The sequence below is a fragment of the Lemur catta genome, chromosome 8 (assembly GCF_020740605.2).
Source record: "Lemur catta isolate mLemCat1 chromosome 8, mLemCat1.pri, whole genome shotgun sequence".
NCBI classification, from domain to species: domain Eukaryota; kingdom Metazoa; phylum Chordata; class Mammalia; order Primates; family Lemuridae; genus Lemur; species Lemur catta.
In genome coordinates, this window is record NC_059135.1 from 76,115,938 (window position 1) to 76,133,504 (window position 17,567).

Here is a 17,567-nt window from a genome sequence, read left to right on the forward strand (position 1 = left end):
CGCTGCTTTCGTTTCACAGCTTCTGCTGATCCTGACCTGACCTTGTCCCATGTTAATCTGTTTTTCTCCTAGGTTTTGGGTTTTCTTTTGCTATTTGCAGTAAGTGCTTAAACTTCTGGTTTGCAATTTCTTACTCTTCTGTTTTGAACTATTTTTAAAGGAGGTTACTTTTCTCCAATCCTCTTTGCTAAATGTCTGCTACTAGTTATTCATCACCCCTGGAATGCCTCCTCTTTCTATTTTTATGGTCCTGAAATGTTTCCTTTGCTTCCTGCTTCTGTGTGCTGGCTTAAGCTGTGAGACAGTTTCATGGGTTGGGGCAGGGCCTAAGATTTAGAGAATAAGTATCCAATTCACTACTCTCATTACCTCTTTTTTTTTTTTTTTTTTTTTTTTGAGACGGAGTCTCACTCTGTTGCCCGGGCTAGAGTGAGTGCCGTGGCGTCAGCCTAGCTCACAGCAACCTCAAACTCCTGGGCTTAAGCGATCCTACTGCCTCAGCCTCCCGAGTAGCTGGGACTACAGGCATGCACCACCATGCCTGGCTAATTTTTCTATATATATTTTTAGTTGTCCAGATAATTTATTTCTATTTTTAGTAGAGACAGGGTCTTGCTCAGGCTGGTCTCGAACTCCTGACCTCGAACGATCCACCCGCCTCGGCCTCCCAGAGGGCTAGGATTACAGGCGTGAGCCACCGCGCCCGGCCTCATTACCTCTTTATATATACATTTCCCCCGTTGTACCACTTTCAAGTGACGACCCTCTGTCTTTTCACCAGTGAAATCGCAAACCCTGGTAACATAGCAGTTGTCAGGGATGTAGTAGACAATCAATAAATATTTGTTGAATGTTAAGTGAATTGAATAAATATGCTTACTTAAGTGAAAATGTTTACTTTGGTCATCCATTCCTCTTTCTTCTCATAATAGTATCCCAAACTTTTTTGGAGGAAATTATTTCTCTTCAATGTGTACAGACTTCAAACCAAAGTAATCCACCCTCCTCTAGGCAAATGGTAGAAACCTGACTTCAATCAGAAGAATGACACCCGTTCTCTCCCTCTCTCTCTCTCTCTCTCTCTCTCTCTCTCTTATTGAGTCTAGAGAAGAAGGACAAGGAAAGATAGAGTGGGAATGATTGAAATTTGTCCATCCTAGTGGAGACTTTCAAGTACAGCACATTTGTTTCAAGTCAGTTTTCTGTTTTCTGTTTCCTGTCCTTCCCTGAAACTGATTAGTTCTATCTTTTCTTTTCTTCTTTATAACAGTATTACTGAAGTATAATTGATATATAATAAACTTCACAGATGCAAAGTGTACAACTTTTTAAGTTTGGACATATACATGCACCCTCATGAAACCATCACCACAATCAAGATAACGAATATGAATGTATTCCATTACCCACATAATTTCCACCTTAGCCTTTCCTAATTCCTCCCTCCTACTCCTCTCATTCTTCCACACATACACCAAATTTTGAAAGCACTGGTCTGCTTCCAGTCAATATGCATAAGTTTACATTTCCTAAATGTTTTTATACATGGGATCACAAATTAGGTATTTTTTTCTGGTCTGGACTCTTTCACGCATCATAATTATCTTGAGACTCACCCATGTTGTAGCATATTTCAATAGTTTACTTTTGTTGCTAAATAGTCTCATGTTGTTTGGACACTCACCTAGTGGTAGATTTTGAGGTTGTTTTCAGGTTTTTGCTGTTATGAATAGCCAGATATGAACATTCCTAAAAAGCTCTTAGTATGAACGTATGTTTGTTTTTTTTTTTTCTTTTGGGTAGTACCCTAGGAGGGAATGGCTAAAACATATGGTAAATGTACATTCAACACTTTAAGAAACTGCCAAATTATTTTCCAAAATGGTTGTGTCATCTCAATTTTATATCAAAGTCTTCAATTCATTTTGAGTTCATTTTTTGCGTCTAGTGCAAAATATGTATTACAGGTTTTTTTAGCATATAGTTATCCAATTTTTCAAGCACCATTTTTAATATTAATAAAATACTTTCTCCACTGAATTACCTTCACACCTTCATCAAAAATCAGTCGTCCGGATATGCACGCATCTAATTCTGATCTCTCTTTTCTATTCCATTGATTTATTTGCACAATTTTAGGCTAATACCATAGCTCTCTTAATTAGTATAGCTTTATAATGTCTTGAAATCTGATCTCCTTTGTCCTTTTTAAAGTTATTTTGGCTATTCTATGTCTTTTGTATGTCTATGTGAATTTTAGAATCATCTTGTCAATTTCTACCAAACAAACCCATATTAGAATGTTGTTTGGGATTGCATTGAATCTGTAGATCAACTTAAGAACAATTGACATCTTAGTACTGGGACTTTGATGCATATTCATGGTATGCCTCTCCATTTATTTGGCAATGCTTTTTAGAATTCAATGTGTAGGTTTGCACATAATTTGTCAGACTTATCCCTAAGAATTTCATTTTATGCTATTATAAAGATATTTTAACTTCATTTTCCAATTGTCTGCTGCTAATATACACACATATATTTTTTTAAAATAATTAGGCTGTACCCTGCACTTTTGTTGAACTCATTTATTAGTTTTAGTAGCTTTTTTTAAATAGGTTACATTAGATAATCTTTAAGATTCATATTATGTCAATAAGTCAGTTTTACTTTTTTCTTTATAATCTGACTATCTTTTTTCTCCCTGCCCTATTGTGCTGGATAGAACCTTTAACATGATATAGAATAAAAGTAGCGGGAATGCGCATCCGTGTCTTCTTTTTCCTGAACTTAAGGGGAATGTATTTAGTCTTTCACCATTAACTGTGACGTTAATTGTAGATTTGGTGGAGTCCTTTATCAGGTTGCAGCAGTTACCTTCTATTCCTACATTGCTTAGAATTTATCTTAGGAATAGATGATATATTTTGTCAGGTTTTTTTTCCTGAACCTATTGGGATGACATGCTTTTCTTTTTTTAGTTCATTAATATGATTAATTATATTGACATGTTTTCAACATTGAGCCACCCTTGCATTGCTGGGACAAAAGTAAATTGGCCATGAGGCATTCTTTTCTTTCTTTATTGTTTGATTGAATTTATTAAAATTTTGTTTAGAATTTTTGCATCTCTTATCATAAGAGATAATAGTCTGTAGTTTTCTTTTTTGTTTGTTTTAATAATGTACTTGTTGGTTTTGGTATCAGGGTAATAGTGACCTCAAAAATGAGTTGGAAAATACTTTCTTCTTTTGAATTGTTTGGAAAAATGTATGTAAGATTAGTGTTTATTTCTTTAAATATTTGGAAAAATTTCCCGGTGAAGCCAACTAGGCCTAAATTTTTTTTTTGCAGAAACATATTTAACAAAAAAAGTTTATTTAATAGATATGATATACAGGTTATCTGTTTCATCCTGAGCAATCTCTGGTAAGTTTGTGTCTTTTAAGTAATTTCCCACTTCATCTAACTTGTTGAATTTATTGACATAAAGTTCATAATATTTACTTATTATACTTTTAATATCTATAGAATATGTAGTAATGTCACTTCTCTTATTTCTGATATTGGTAGTTTGTGTCTTCTTTCTTTGTTTTTGTACATTTTGTGAAAGTTTTATCAATCTTACTGATCTTACATAAGACTAAGCTTTTGGTTCTATTGACTTACTCTATAGGACAGTAGGAAAAGAACAGTTTTCTATTTCATTGCTTTCTACTTTGGTTTTTATTATTTCCTTTCTTTTATATACATTGGGTTTAATCTAGTTTCTTCATATGGAAGCCTAGGTCATTTATTTAAGAGCTTTCTAATGCTCTAATTTTTCCCCTAAGTACTGCTTTTGCAGTATCCCATATACCATTTGGATATATAGCATTTTCAATTTTGTTTAGATCTAATACCTTCTATTAATAATTTAATTTCCTCTAAGACATATAAGTTATTTAATCATGTATTACCTTATTGACAAATACTTGGGGATTTTTGAGGCATCTCTCTATACTGATTTTTGATTTAATTTCATTGAGATCAGAGAACATATTTTTTTTTAATTTTGTTTATTTCAGGTCTTCATGGGGGTACAAAAGCTCAGGCTATATCCGTGTCCCGCCCATCCCCCCGAGTCAGAGCCCCAGGCATGTCCACTCTCCAGACAGTGCGCCTGGCACCCACCATGCAGCCACACCTCCATCCCCTCCCCCCCACCTCCCTGAGTCAGCACCCTCAAGCACGACCACTCCCCAGACGGTGCGCAACGCACTCATCATGTAGGCATACATCCATCCCCTCACCCCACCCCTCCCACCGCCCCCCGTCTCATATTTTATATGGCACAAATCTTTAAAAATTATAAAAGCTTGTTTTATCTTGGTAAATGTTCTGTGTGCAGTTCTAAAAATATATATTTTGCTTCTGTTTGTTGGGTAGAGTGTTTTCTGAATGGCACATAAGTCAAATTTGTTTATTCAAATCTCTGTTCACATTGATTGTCTATGGGTTCTATTATTGGGAGCTATTGAAAAAGCTGACTATAATTATGAATTTATCTATTGCTCTTGTAGTTTTATCAATTTCTGCTTCGTATAATTTGAAGTTCTATTATTAGGTACATAAATGTTTACGTTCGTTGCATCTCTTAAGCTATTGACTCTTTTATTACTAACTTAGAGTATTTTTACTGGTTTTTAAATCTAGTTGGTCTAACATTTAACACCCATTCCAGCTATCTTACTATTAATGTTATTATGGCATATTTGTATATCATTTTACTTTTATCCTATTTTTGACTGAATATTTGAGGTGTGTTTCTTGTAACATATAGATGGGTTTTAGTTCTGTGGGGTTTTTTTCACCATATATGACTTTTTATGGAATATTGGATCATTTAAATTTAATGTGATTATTGATATAAACATCTAGATATGTGTTTTCTCCCATTCCCATCTGATATAGGAAACAAACAAACGCTAAAGACTTTAACAAGTACCCACAAGAAACCTACTCAAAATAGGTCTCTAGCCAAGATAACTGACCTAGGCTGTCCGTATCATCTCCTTGAGTTGTCTTTTTATTTATTTTATTTTATTTTAATTTATTTATTTATTTTATTTTTTTGAGGCAAAGTCCTGCTCTGTCACCCTGGCTAGAGTGCTGTGGTGTCAGCCTAGTTCACAGCAACCTCAAACTCCTGGGCTCAAGCAATCCTCCTGTCTCAGCCTCCCAAGTAGCTAGGACTACAAGCATGCACCACCATGCCCAGCTAATTTTTCTATATATATTTTTAGCTGTCCATATAATTTCTTTCTATTTTTAGTAGAGACGGGGGTCTCACTCTTGCTCAGGCTAGTCTCGGACTCCTTAGCTCAAACGATCCGCCCACCTCGGACTCCCAGAGTGCTAGGATTACAGGCGTGAGCCACTGCTCCCAGCCTGATTTTATTTTTTTATATCATGTTTTCTATCATTGATTTCTGTATAGGACTCCGTATCCCAAATTGTGGTGTTGTTTTATTTTGTTTCTGTGTTATTGAATTAAGTCTCTGGGTAAGCCCCTTGTGAGGTATATATTAAAGAATAAGGGCATGTCCTTTGCCCACTTTTTGATAGAGTGGTTCGATTTTTTCTTACTGATTTTCCTGAGTTCTAAATAGATTCTTGTTATCAGTCCTTTATCTGATGTGTAGTATGCGAAAATTTTTTCCCATTCTGTAGGTTGTCTGTTTACTCTCATGACTGTTTCTTTGGCTGTGTAGAAGCTTTTTAATTTGATCAGGTCCCATTTATTTATTTTTGTTGTTGCTGTGATTGCCTTAGGGGTCTTCTTCATAAATTCTTTGCCTAGGCCAATGTCTGTAAGAATTTTTCAAAAGAAGATATAAAAATGGCTAAAAAACATATGAAAAAATGTTCAACATCTCTAATCATCAGGGAAATGCAATTCAAAACCACAATGAGATATCACTTATCTCCAGTGAGAATGACCTTTATCAAAAAGTCCCAAAACAATACATGTTGGCGTGGATGCGGAGAGACAGGAACACTCATACACTGCTGGTGGGACTGTAAACTAGTACAGCCCCTGTGGAAAACAATATGGAGATACCTTAAACAGATTTAAGTAGACCTACCATTCGATCCAGCAATCCCATTATTGGGCATCTACCCAGAAGAACAAAAGTCATTCTATAAAAAAGACACCTGCACCCGAATGTTTATAGCAGCACAATTCACAATTGCAAAGATGTGGAAACAACCCAAAAGCCCATCAATTCATGAATGGATTAGCAAAATGTGGTATATGTATACCATGAAATATTACTCAGCTATAAGAAATAACGGTAATATGGCATCTCTTTGGTTCTTGTGGAGAGAGTTGGAACCCATTCTATTAAGTGAAGTATCCCAAAAATGGAAAAATAAGCACCACATGTACTCACCAACAAACTGGTTTCCCTGATCATCACCTAAGTGCACATTTGGGAATAACACCAATTGGGTATTGGACAGAGGTGGGGGCTGGGGGGAAGTGCGATGCGCACTGTCTGGGGAATGGTTACGCTTGAAGTTCTGACTGGGGGGGGATGGGGGGAGGGGATGGGTGCATACCTACGTGATGAGTGCGATGAGCACTGTCTAGGGAATGGACACGCTTGAAGCTCAGACTCGGGGGGATGGGGGGGTATGGGCAATATATATTACCTGAACTTTTGTACCCCCATAATGAGCTGAAATAAAAAAAAAAAGAATAAGTGCAGATTTAATAAAAAGCTTTTTTTGATTAACTGAAGATTTTTGTGATTCCATTTTATCTCCTTATTTGTCCTATTATTTATACCATTTGTTTTCCTATTCAATGGTTGTTATAGGGTTTATAATATGCATTTTTTCTAAGTTACCATCCTTGGTGTTCATTCCTTTCTGTGGATGCAGATTTCATCTTATATTTCTCTGTTTCTTTCAGATAAATATCTTTTAAAATTTCTTAAAGTGTTGGTTTGCTGGTAATAAATTTTTATGTTTTTATTATCTTTGTTTGCTAGAATTTTGAGAGTTATTTTTGCTGGGTATAGAATTCTGATTAAGTTTTTTTTTCTTTGTTTAAATACTTTAATCCCATTGTACTGTCTCTTCAATTATCTTGCTCTAATGAGAAGTTTTAAATACTTAACTTGTTCATAATATATATTTTTTCTTTCTAGTTGTTTTAAAGAATTTTTCTTTACCCTATAAAAATATACAATATTACATACCCATATAAATTAAAAATAAAAAATTTAAAAAAGTTTTCTTTATTTTTGATACTGTTTTATCACATCTTGAAAATATCTGGTCAATTGCTCAAATACATTTTCTCTCATACCCTCCTTCAGGAATTCCCATTAAATAAATACTAGCCAGCTTGAAATACCACTGATTCTTAATGCTCTTTAGTTTTTCAAATTATTTTCTTTCCCTCTGCATTTCATTTTGGATTATTTCTATTGCTATATTTTCTTTCACTAACTTTTCCTTTTAGTATATTTAACATGTCTTAAATCCCATCCATTATGTTTTCCATCTCACACATTGTAATTTTTACCTAGAAGTCCAATTTTGGTCTGTTTTATACCTTTCATTGTTTCATATCTCAGTTTAACTTCTTAAATATTTATTAATTTGTATAGTTATAATGATGGTTTAAATGTCTTTCTTAATTTACCATCTGTGTGAATTTTGAATGGGTTTCAATTGATGGGTTTATTGCCGTGTGGTTTGTATATTGCTGACTCCTTGCATGTTTGTTAATTGCATACATACATAGTGAACCTTAGTTTAGTGGGTGCTAGATATTTTTTTTTTTTGTATTCTCACAGATATTCTTAAGAGACATAATTAAGTTTCTCAGAGACAGTTTGAGCCTTTGGGGTTTTATTTTTAAAGTTTGTTAGGACCAAAGTGGGTTCAGTCTAGGACTATTCCCCATTATTGAGGTAAGCCTATTCTCAGAATTCTACCAATACCCTATGAGAAAATAAAATCTTTTTGAATAAAATAAAGGAATTCATAACTTATTGATTACATAGTTTTAAGTGCAAGAGGAGTCACAGATGACTAAGTATTCAAGTCTGGCAGAATATAAACGTATCACTGAGAAAACAGAAGAGTCACAGGTTGGAGTCAGGGTACAGTGTGCAAACAAACAAAAACAAAAGCGAACATCTTAAACTGAGTACAAAAATTCTGGGGTCATGATCTTCTGAATTTTACAAATTAAAACTGCAAATATATATATATTGTCATTGTCTATCAAACTTAGGAGTCATTTTTACTTTTTTCTATTTTTTTAACTTAAATGCTTTGTGCCAAACATTCATTTAACATACATTCTTCTGCCAAATACTGTTTTTACAGCCATGTTAATATCTGTATACCCTTTCAATTTTAGTAGTTCACACTCTTAAATGCTTAAAATGTGAGAAATATACTGTGTATTGAAAGTAATGAAAAATTCAAGACAAATTCAAATGGACCTTACGTATTATAACTCACATACCTAAGAGCTATCCAGCATAAGAAAACTTTTGAAGAACAGTGTCTAGTGAAATATTTCTGCATGATCTCTATAAAAGATGAAGTACTGTGCATGGTTATAAGTTACTTTCCTAACACAAGCTGATATACTTTATATAATTTGTTTGGTTAACCCTAGTAATTTAGTGAGAGTAGAACATAATCAAACGGATAGAAAAAGAGCACTTCCCCTCATCCACTACTGCTAGGCAATAAAATTCCAACTTTTTTTTCAAGAGGAGAAAATATATCATCAAACATAAAAATCTGGGATAAAACCCACAATATGAAAGTTACTGCCTTAATGAAATATTAAAATTGCATCAGGAATACTCTTCTGGCATTAAAATAAACAATAACATTTCTTCCTCGTTATGGTTCACTTCAATTCGTTAAAAATTAATTATTATCTCTTTAAATATTTGATTAAATTAGATTTCAGTGGGCTATCACTACCCACAAAACACATACTATTGTGTATAAATTCTCATATTTCAATTTCTGATATCCTTTGTCATGTTATTCAATTCTGTGATTAATTCCTTGATTTTATTTTTGCTTTGGTAGTTTTAAAAAATGAACAAAACGCAAGTTCTCTTGTTTTGAATATAAATATTGTATACTGTTCAGAAGCCCCATTAAAAAATGAAAAGTATATGACAGTAATATTTGGTACTCCCTATCATAAATGGTCTGACTTTTTCACAAAGTCAATTGCAATTGCACTTATGAAAAATGTCCTTTAAATCCTAAATAATTGTAAGGCAGGAGCCATTCAGTCCAGCTGTCCATAGTACCTACAGTTTGACTGCCAAGTTAAACATTTTTGGCATCTATCTATAGATTACTAATAAAAATTTTCAAGGAAAATTATCATGTTTCATACTATGGCTTAATTGTCCTAGATTCAGAGTAAATTGTCCTGGCTATCATAAATTTAGAAGTGTTCTGGATAGATGTAATCTTACCATTAGTATAACTACTGAGTTTATTAAGTCACCATTTTTCTTTTTAGTGAATTGCCTTAACATTATTCATATTGTGCTTAAATTTCCACAACTATATCTGTTGTTCAATTTCAAATGTCTCAGTGAGCTTTAGAAATTATGCCTAAGGGGATAGCCAGAGAAAAATGTTAATCTGGTTTCTATACATCTTAGAGAAAATGAAAGGCGTTGGTATATTAAACTGAGGAAACAAGATATGAAGGATCTTTTATTTAAACAAAGCCTTATTCAGGTTAGTTTCTCACACATCAAAGGATAAAACTCATGACCCAATGCTAAATGACTCAATTTTCTACAAACTAATTCCACAATGTCTCTTACAAAACAATGTCATATTCTCAACCTTCGTTTCCAATCTAGTTCTTCCTTTTAACTTTCAAGTTCTCCCAACAGCACTATAATTTTTCCAATCACTTAGTCTGGAAACGTTAGTCTCATTCTCCATTTCTTAGCTATCTCACATCCCCCATATCCATTCCGTTGCCAACCATAGGGTAGCAGATTCCTGGGTGTTACTTGCCCAACCCACAGCCCTTTGAGGATGACTCCATAGTCTTCTCTGGAAGAGGGGAAAATGGGCAACAGTGTTGGTCTCTGGCCATCGCTTATTGGATCAGGTGTAGCTATTCCGCTCAAACTACGTCAGTAATAATCTCTTCTCAAGAATGTAAAATAATCTATAGGGAAGTTCCATTGATCAACAAGGTCACTGGAATGACAATATGTTATACTTTGTCAGATTTCCAAATGGAACTTAAAAAAGGGAAAGCCAGTCTCATTAAAAATAAGAGTGGCACAGAAGCTCAGAGACAAAAAGATATGTGAAATTATGCAGCCCCAGAAAGATGGAGAGGTTGATCTCAATCCTAATTTTCTAGTTCCTTGTTTCAGTGAAACCCAGATATGCTTGTTGATTGAGCTGGTTTATGTTTGTAGAGAAGTACTGTTGATTCTATTTTACTATTATGTAATAATGAATGGAGATAAGGTCTCCAAAGGAAAAGAACATCTTTCTGTGAGTGTTTATGCAAAGAAAATTGATATAGGACCAGGATCAACAAAGGCCTGCGTGAGAAAATAGCATTTTGGCTGAGATGTGAAGGAAAACTAGGAATGGTTTTGTGGAGTGTTTGGAACTATTTTAAGAAGAGGGAAGGAAGTTCATATAAAATTCCTTAAGTCATAGAGACATCTGAATGATATAAGAACTAAGAGCACACAAATAAGGCTTGAACAAAAGAGCAAGCAGAGACAATGCAAGATATAATGGAAAGAGAACACAAAGCATTTAAAAATTCGCATTTTATCCTACAAATAATGGAATGCAATAGAAGGAATTGTAAGCAGTGACTTGGTGTTATATAAATGGTTTAGTATTTTGAAAATATTTTTCTGATTGCATTGTTGAGAAGGAATTGGTAAGACACCAGACTGAATGTGGTGGACAAATTAGTTGGCTATTATAGTAACCCCAGTCAAGCAATGATGCTAGTTTTCACTTTGGCTTTGTAGTGTGGCAGTAGACATGAGATATTTAGAAGACAAATCAACAGGACTTGGCGATGATTGTGTGTAGAAATAAAGAAAAGGTGAGCCCATGTGGTGTTTGTTTTTCCATTCTTGTGATACTTCACTTAGAAGAATGGTCTCCAGTTCCATCTAGGTTAATACAAGAGGTATTAGTTCACCATTTTTTATGGCTGAGTAGTACTCCACGGTGTACATATTCCACAGTTTATTAATCCACTCATGTATGGACGGGCACCTAACGGGTGTGGTGCGCGCTATCTGGGAATGGGCACACTTGTAGCTTTGACTCGGGGGGTGCAAAGGTAATTTATGTGACCACAGTGTATCCCCATAATATTCTGAAATTTAAAAAAAAAGAAATAAAGAAAAGGTTGGTGTTGCAAATGACTCTGAGATTTCCGGCTAGTGCAAGTAAATTAAGGGTAGTAGCTCTTAATAAGAAATTCTGAAGAGTGCTAGGTTTGAAATATTGTGTGTGATGCAGTGGGGGAAGTGGAAGGACATTCACCAGTTAGCAATTACATATGTTGAATTTGAAGTGCTTTTACATTTAGAGTCAGCAGCTGGTTAGACTTCTCTGAGGAAAGGTCTGGCTGGAGACAGAGATTGAGAAGCATCGGCATATAGAGACAGTCATTGAAATCATAGGCAGGACTGAGATAACTAAAAGAGAAAATACAAAGTGAGAAGATAAGGAGATCTGGTACTAAACTATAAAGAACTCCAAAATTTCACAGCTGACTGAGACTGAAAAGCATACTGGCAGAATCTCTTGGAAAGAAGTTGGGTCACAAATTCAAGAAGGTGTTTCCAGAACCAGGGTTGTCAAGAAAGAAGGATGCTAAAATATGTGCACTGAATTGAGTGCCTCGGAGATTACTGTTAACTTTACTGAGAATCATTTCATGGAGTAATGAAGGCAAAGAGAGGGTGGAGAGATAAAGTGGTGCAAAAAGGAGGAGGTCAATGTAGAGCATGGCTTTTGGAAGTTTAACTGTGAAAGAAGGGAGAGTCATATGAGGTGACTAGAGGAAAGTGGATCTCTCACTCCTGAAGTTGAATATACACTTGGATGTTGGTTTTTTAAATACTCTGAGTGCCTGACATTATAATATGGTCATTATAATATGGTCCTCCCCACTAGTTTGAGGTGGCCATGAGAATATTTCCAAAATGTCTTTGCAAGCAATGTACCCCACAAGGACTCCAACTCCATGGCTCCTCTCATCCCATCCTTGAACTAAGCTCATCCCTGGGTCTTATAACACTTCCAGGTCTGTCCCCTCCCTTACTGAATTCTCAGGACAGTGTTACTCATGTCATTTCATACCTCCACCCAAGATGGCACTCCTGAATACAGTGAGACTACTCTTATATATGTTAGCATAATGCCATGTATTTAATAAGCACTCCAAACAAATTTACTAAATTTAATTGCTTAACTATACAAGCAAAAAAGGAATGCACGTTACTTTCTGCACATCACCTGGAAAGTATTCTCAGCCATAAGGTGGTGTAGGTGTTAGGAATCAATAACATTGCTAGGGGTCTATAGTGAGTGGATAAACGGGTTATCTAAAAGTTTCCACCTCCCTTTCTTATCTGTGTGATTAAGGAATGCATGTTACTGAGAATCAATCATAAAAAGCAAGGACGTGCTTAAGTTATATTGAATAATATATCATTTATTCCAAGGATTCATAGTGGGGTCTCAATAAAAACTAAAAAGCAGATGATCAGACCAAAAACATGAGTATAGTTCTGGATTAAAATTCATACTAGAGGCCTCAGCCATTGGGGTTCCTGGATCTTCTTTCTAGGACACCAGTTACTCAGTAACTATTTATACGTTTGTATGTCTGCTCCTCGACCCATTCTTATTTTGATTATTTCCCTATACAATGTTTGTGTGTGTGTGTGTGTGTGTGTGTGTATTTTGTCTTCCACCTCATAGCTTCTTGAACTGAATTGTAGTTTCTGTTCAGTCATAAATTCTGATGGCACATGGCCTAATCAGAGCCCCTCTGGTATGTCTGACTTGACCTTTTAATTTGTAGCATCCATGGCTATCCCCCTTCATTTTTTCTACAGCTGGTAATTCATATAGCAGAAGGAGAGAATCTAATTGGTCTAGCTAATCATTTTGAACCAGATCACATAGTAAGATTTCTGCCATTCTGTTGTCCAATTGACCTGTGGTTCACATGGCCTTCTTCTTTAGCACCACATTTGGATGTGCAAGCTTTATTCTGCAGAGTCTGTGAACTTAACAGACAATGTTGTTAATATTGTTATCAGCTGTAATGCTTACTAAATACTTGTTGATACATTTGGTACTAACAAGCCTATGGTCTGCACTCAATTCCTGGGCTGTATATCAGAATCCCTTGGTGGGCATTTGAGAAAGGCTAATTCTAAGGCCTCAGTCTGAACATTCTAAATGAAGAATCCCTACAGGTTCAGTTTAATAATCTGGTAAATTTAAAAGCTTCCCAGGTCATTCTGATTCAGGCTTTCAGTCATGTAGGGTAGTTTTTTGATATAAACAGTATCTGAAATTTTATCAATCATCACTCATTTTCCATTTTTTTTCTTTTCAAAGAGTTTACCATATTTGCTGGAAACTAACATATTTCTATTATTGATTGCATAGTTATAAACCTTTTATAAGTGTATCCATTTTCTCAGCGATTTTAAACCAGGAAATGCAAACTGATAAGCCTATAAAAGAAATATGTAACTGAGAAAGTGTGAAGTCCTGGAAGACAAGAAATGGTGGGGGCTTTGGCAAATCAAAGAATGTATGTTCCATCTAACAGAGCTCATCACTGTTTGATATAATATAATTTTTTTCATACAAATATGGGAGTTTGGTTTTGCCAGAGCTTCTATTGTTCAAAAATTAACACCTACACTTTCCAGGCCAAATTCTATAATCAGTGAAATGACACTATTTTATCATTAGTGCCTTATAAAGGGAGAATTCACTGTGAAGGAATATACATTATACCTTGGTTCAGATGGTCATACCTGAAAGTCATGGTTTGTGAGAAGAAAGATATAAGTATATAGCTGTGTGTTAGAAGAGCAATTTGGGGTGGAGGGTAGCAGGACAGAAATGGGAGGAGGAAGATGGTAATAATGTCAGAATCTAAAGTTTATAAGGAAACGTGGCCAGTGGTGTTGGTGTGGGGTCAAAAGACTTTTAAATATAATCTTTGGATTTTTGTAACTTAAATATCTATCTTCTCCCAAAATCTTTAATAAAGATTCCTTCATATACAAATGATATATAATTTGTATAAAGGAAAATGAAGCAAAGGGAGCTGAGTCCATGTCTGGATTTCAGCATCTAGTAGAGAATGGAAATCAACCATGGGAACTGACACGTGTGTGGAAACAAGAGTTGATGGTTTAAACAACAGTATTCAATCCAAGGGGGATTAGGAGAACCAAAAGCCCTGGGAATTTTCAGAACTCAAGGGGCTGCCATTGAACTTCTCAGAATTTCGTATAAGACTAAATTCGTCTTTACCTCTCGGTAAGTTATCCTAGGTGTTCTGTTCTATAGGGTATATAATAAATTTCTGGGCTTTCTCACTGTTCATGGGTCTCTAAACAGCTTATATACCTTATTCAAGACAAATTTGGTTTATCCTTGCCCTCTCCTCTTTAAAATCTGGTACCAAGAACTAAATATGCACAATATTGACTGAAATTTGAAAGATATTATGGAGTATAGACAGTAAAGGCTTTCCCCTTAGCTTGGTAAGTTCTAAAGTAGCAAAAATAATAAAGGAGGACAGAGAACAGCGAAAGACTTCTCTGTTGCCACAGCTCAAACTAGGGCTTTAATGATATAATCCTAAATTAATGATCATGTAAACGAGGAACAAGGAAAATCAATGAAAAGATAGTAATCTTACTATGAGGTAGTAGATTAAGAAAGACTCAGGGATTTTTTATTTTGTTTTTTTGTTATGAAAAATTTTGAATAAGAAAAAGAGGTTGAACAAGAAAAAATATTTCTGATATCCAAGAACTCATAATAGAAAATGCTGTGAAATATGGAAATGAAATGTGACAGGAATGACCACCAAATGATATTGAAATACAAGGATATGAATATTTGACTTTGCTATTTTCAGTGTGACATTTTTGGGGAAAATTATTTAACTCTTTCAGTCTTGGTTGTCTTCTCTATAAAATAATAATATTTTTTTCCTACCCCTTATGGCTGTTATGAAGATAACATGAAAGAATTTCTTTAAAAGTTAATTTTGAGAATTATTCATTCACTATTGTCATCAAAAATTGTCTTTATTCATTAATTCAACTGTGAACTAACAAGTCTAAAAAACTTTTTTTACCTTTCAATGTATCTTCTCCATGAAGCATCCCAGAAGAATCAAAGATTGTGTCCCGATTTTTGGCAATGTTCTCAACAGAAAACTATAAGCGCTTGCTAATTAGCTGAACAATTTTCTGGACTACCTATTACATGCTTCAGGAATATCACTGTTTTAAAATATACATATGATCGTAATATGTGCATTAATTGGATTTCTGACTTCCAAATTCTGACACCTAGCCTCTAACTTGGGAAACCTCCTGAAATTATATTGTCTTCTCTTTTTGGTTACGATATTTATATATGGTAAGAATCTCAATTGTGGATTTTTACCAGTCATGAAACTTGGCTTCATAAATATTTTAAAGGAAATTTTAGTTTCTGATACTGATTTCACAGGATAGTTGGTGAAGCTGCTCTTTTCAAGCAGACCTCCTTGCCTCGATTTGGTCTTCCCAGATATTATACTTTGACATGATCTTAGAATGAAATACAAAAAAATTGTCTGTTGAATATCTACCCAACAATTAACACATTTCAGAAATTGATGTTTTCACAATATCTTTTGATAACCCACACCAGTTTATAAAAGTTATTTCTTATGACTAATACAAATTCTTCATGATGCAATATTAGGTCAGCTCAATTTTTTTCTCAATTAATAAAAAGGTAAATCAAGAAGACAATTTTTTTAAGTACAAACAACAATGAATTGTATGAAATTGTCACTTTGTAGGACATAAATTACAGATAGTTTAACTGATACATCCCAAAACCTCAAAATACTTTTCTTCTCCTCTTCTTTTGCTTCGAAAAAGCCTCAAAATGCATCTCAGAGTTTTCTTTCTCTAGAAGCTCCAACTATCTCAACAGAAAAGCACCTTACAAAGCTAGAGTGACTTCTAATGATTAGAAAGACTATTCATATCAAGTAATGAAGAATACCAAATGTTTCCTCTTCTGAATTCCTCTTTATTTAAATATTTTACTTTTTATTAATAACACAGATCCAGTTAAGTATCTTATATAACATGTAAGAAGCAATAAATTATAATATAATGTTTTGCATTTATATTATGCTTTCCTAAAAGAGGTCATCTCATAGACATTGTCTTATTAATATTCAAATTGTCCTGAAAAGTAGGTAGAGATTATTATGTTGAACAGTGGTGGAACTGCAAAGAGGAAAGGTGCACTCCCTTTTCTTCCATTTAATCTTGACTTGAAAAAGACAGTAAAAAGAAAAGCTCATAGCTGAAATTGAAGCTGATAAAATGAAGAGTTTAATAGGCTTTTTTCCAATGTTAATGTAAGATCCATGAGTCAGGGACCGTATCTAGCACTACCATATCCTTAGCTATTAAGAACAGTGTCTTATACATAGAAATGGTTCATTAAATATTTTTTGGATGAATATTTGGGTTACGCACTGTTATACTTACATCACACATACTCTCTTGTCCCACTTGGGTTATTTTACCACAACTATAGGAAAATAAGTCTACTTAAATAATTAAAAGCAATTTTGCCCTGCACTTATCATTTTGCACATTAAAATATGAATATTATTACTAATAATACATTTTCATTGATTTATTTTTACAGATGAGTAAACTGAGGTTCAGGAAGAAAAATTAAGGTAATTAGCCCAAAGCTTCTACTAGTAATTGGCAGGGCCTGGATAGATTCTAAATCTTAGTTCTTTTCTCTGTAGTACACTATATTCCCATTTGATTATTATGATTTTAAATCTTCTTTTAAAATATGTTTTTAAATGGAAATTCATTTTATTGATTGTTTTCATTCAATTGAGTTGTTTATATATCATTATTTCAGCACTCATTGTATTAGAGCTCTTACTAATAATGGATATAGGGAAGAAAGGAAGACACTGAAAACATAACATATTTTAGAAAATACTCACTGGTCAAGGCAATTCTCAAGAATTTGACAGAAATTTGCATAAATCCCTAAAAGATGTAAATATGATGCTTATAATTTTTGTAATTACAATCATCCTTCAATCTCATGCAGAGAATTCACATGTCAAAAAAAAAAAACAAAAACAGAGGCATGAAGAAATGAGACTTGGGTTTTAAATGCAGCAGGTCTGAGACTTTCTCCAGTTG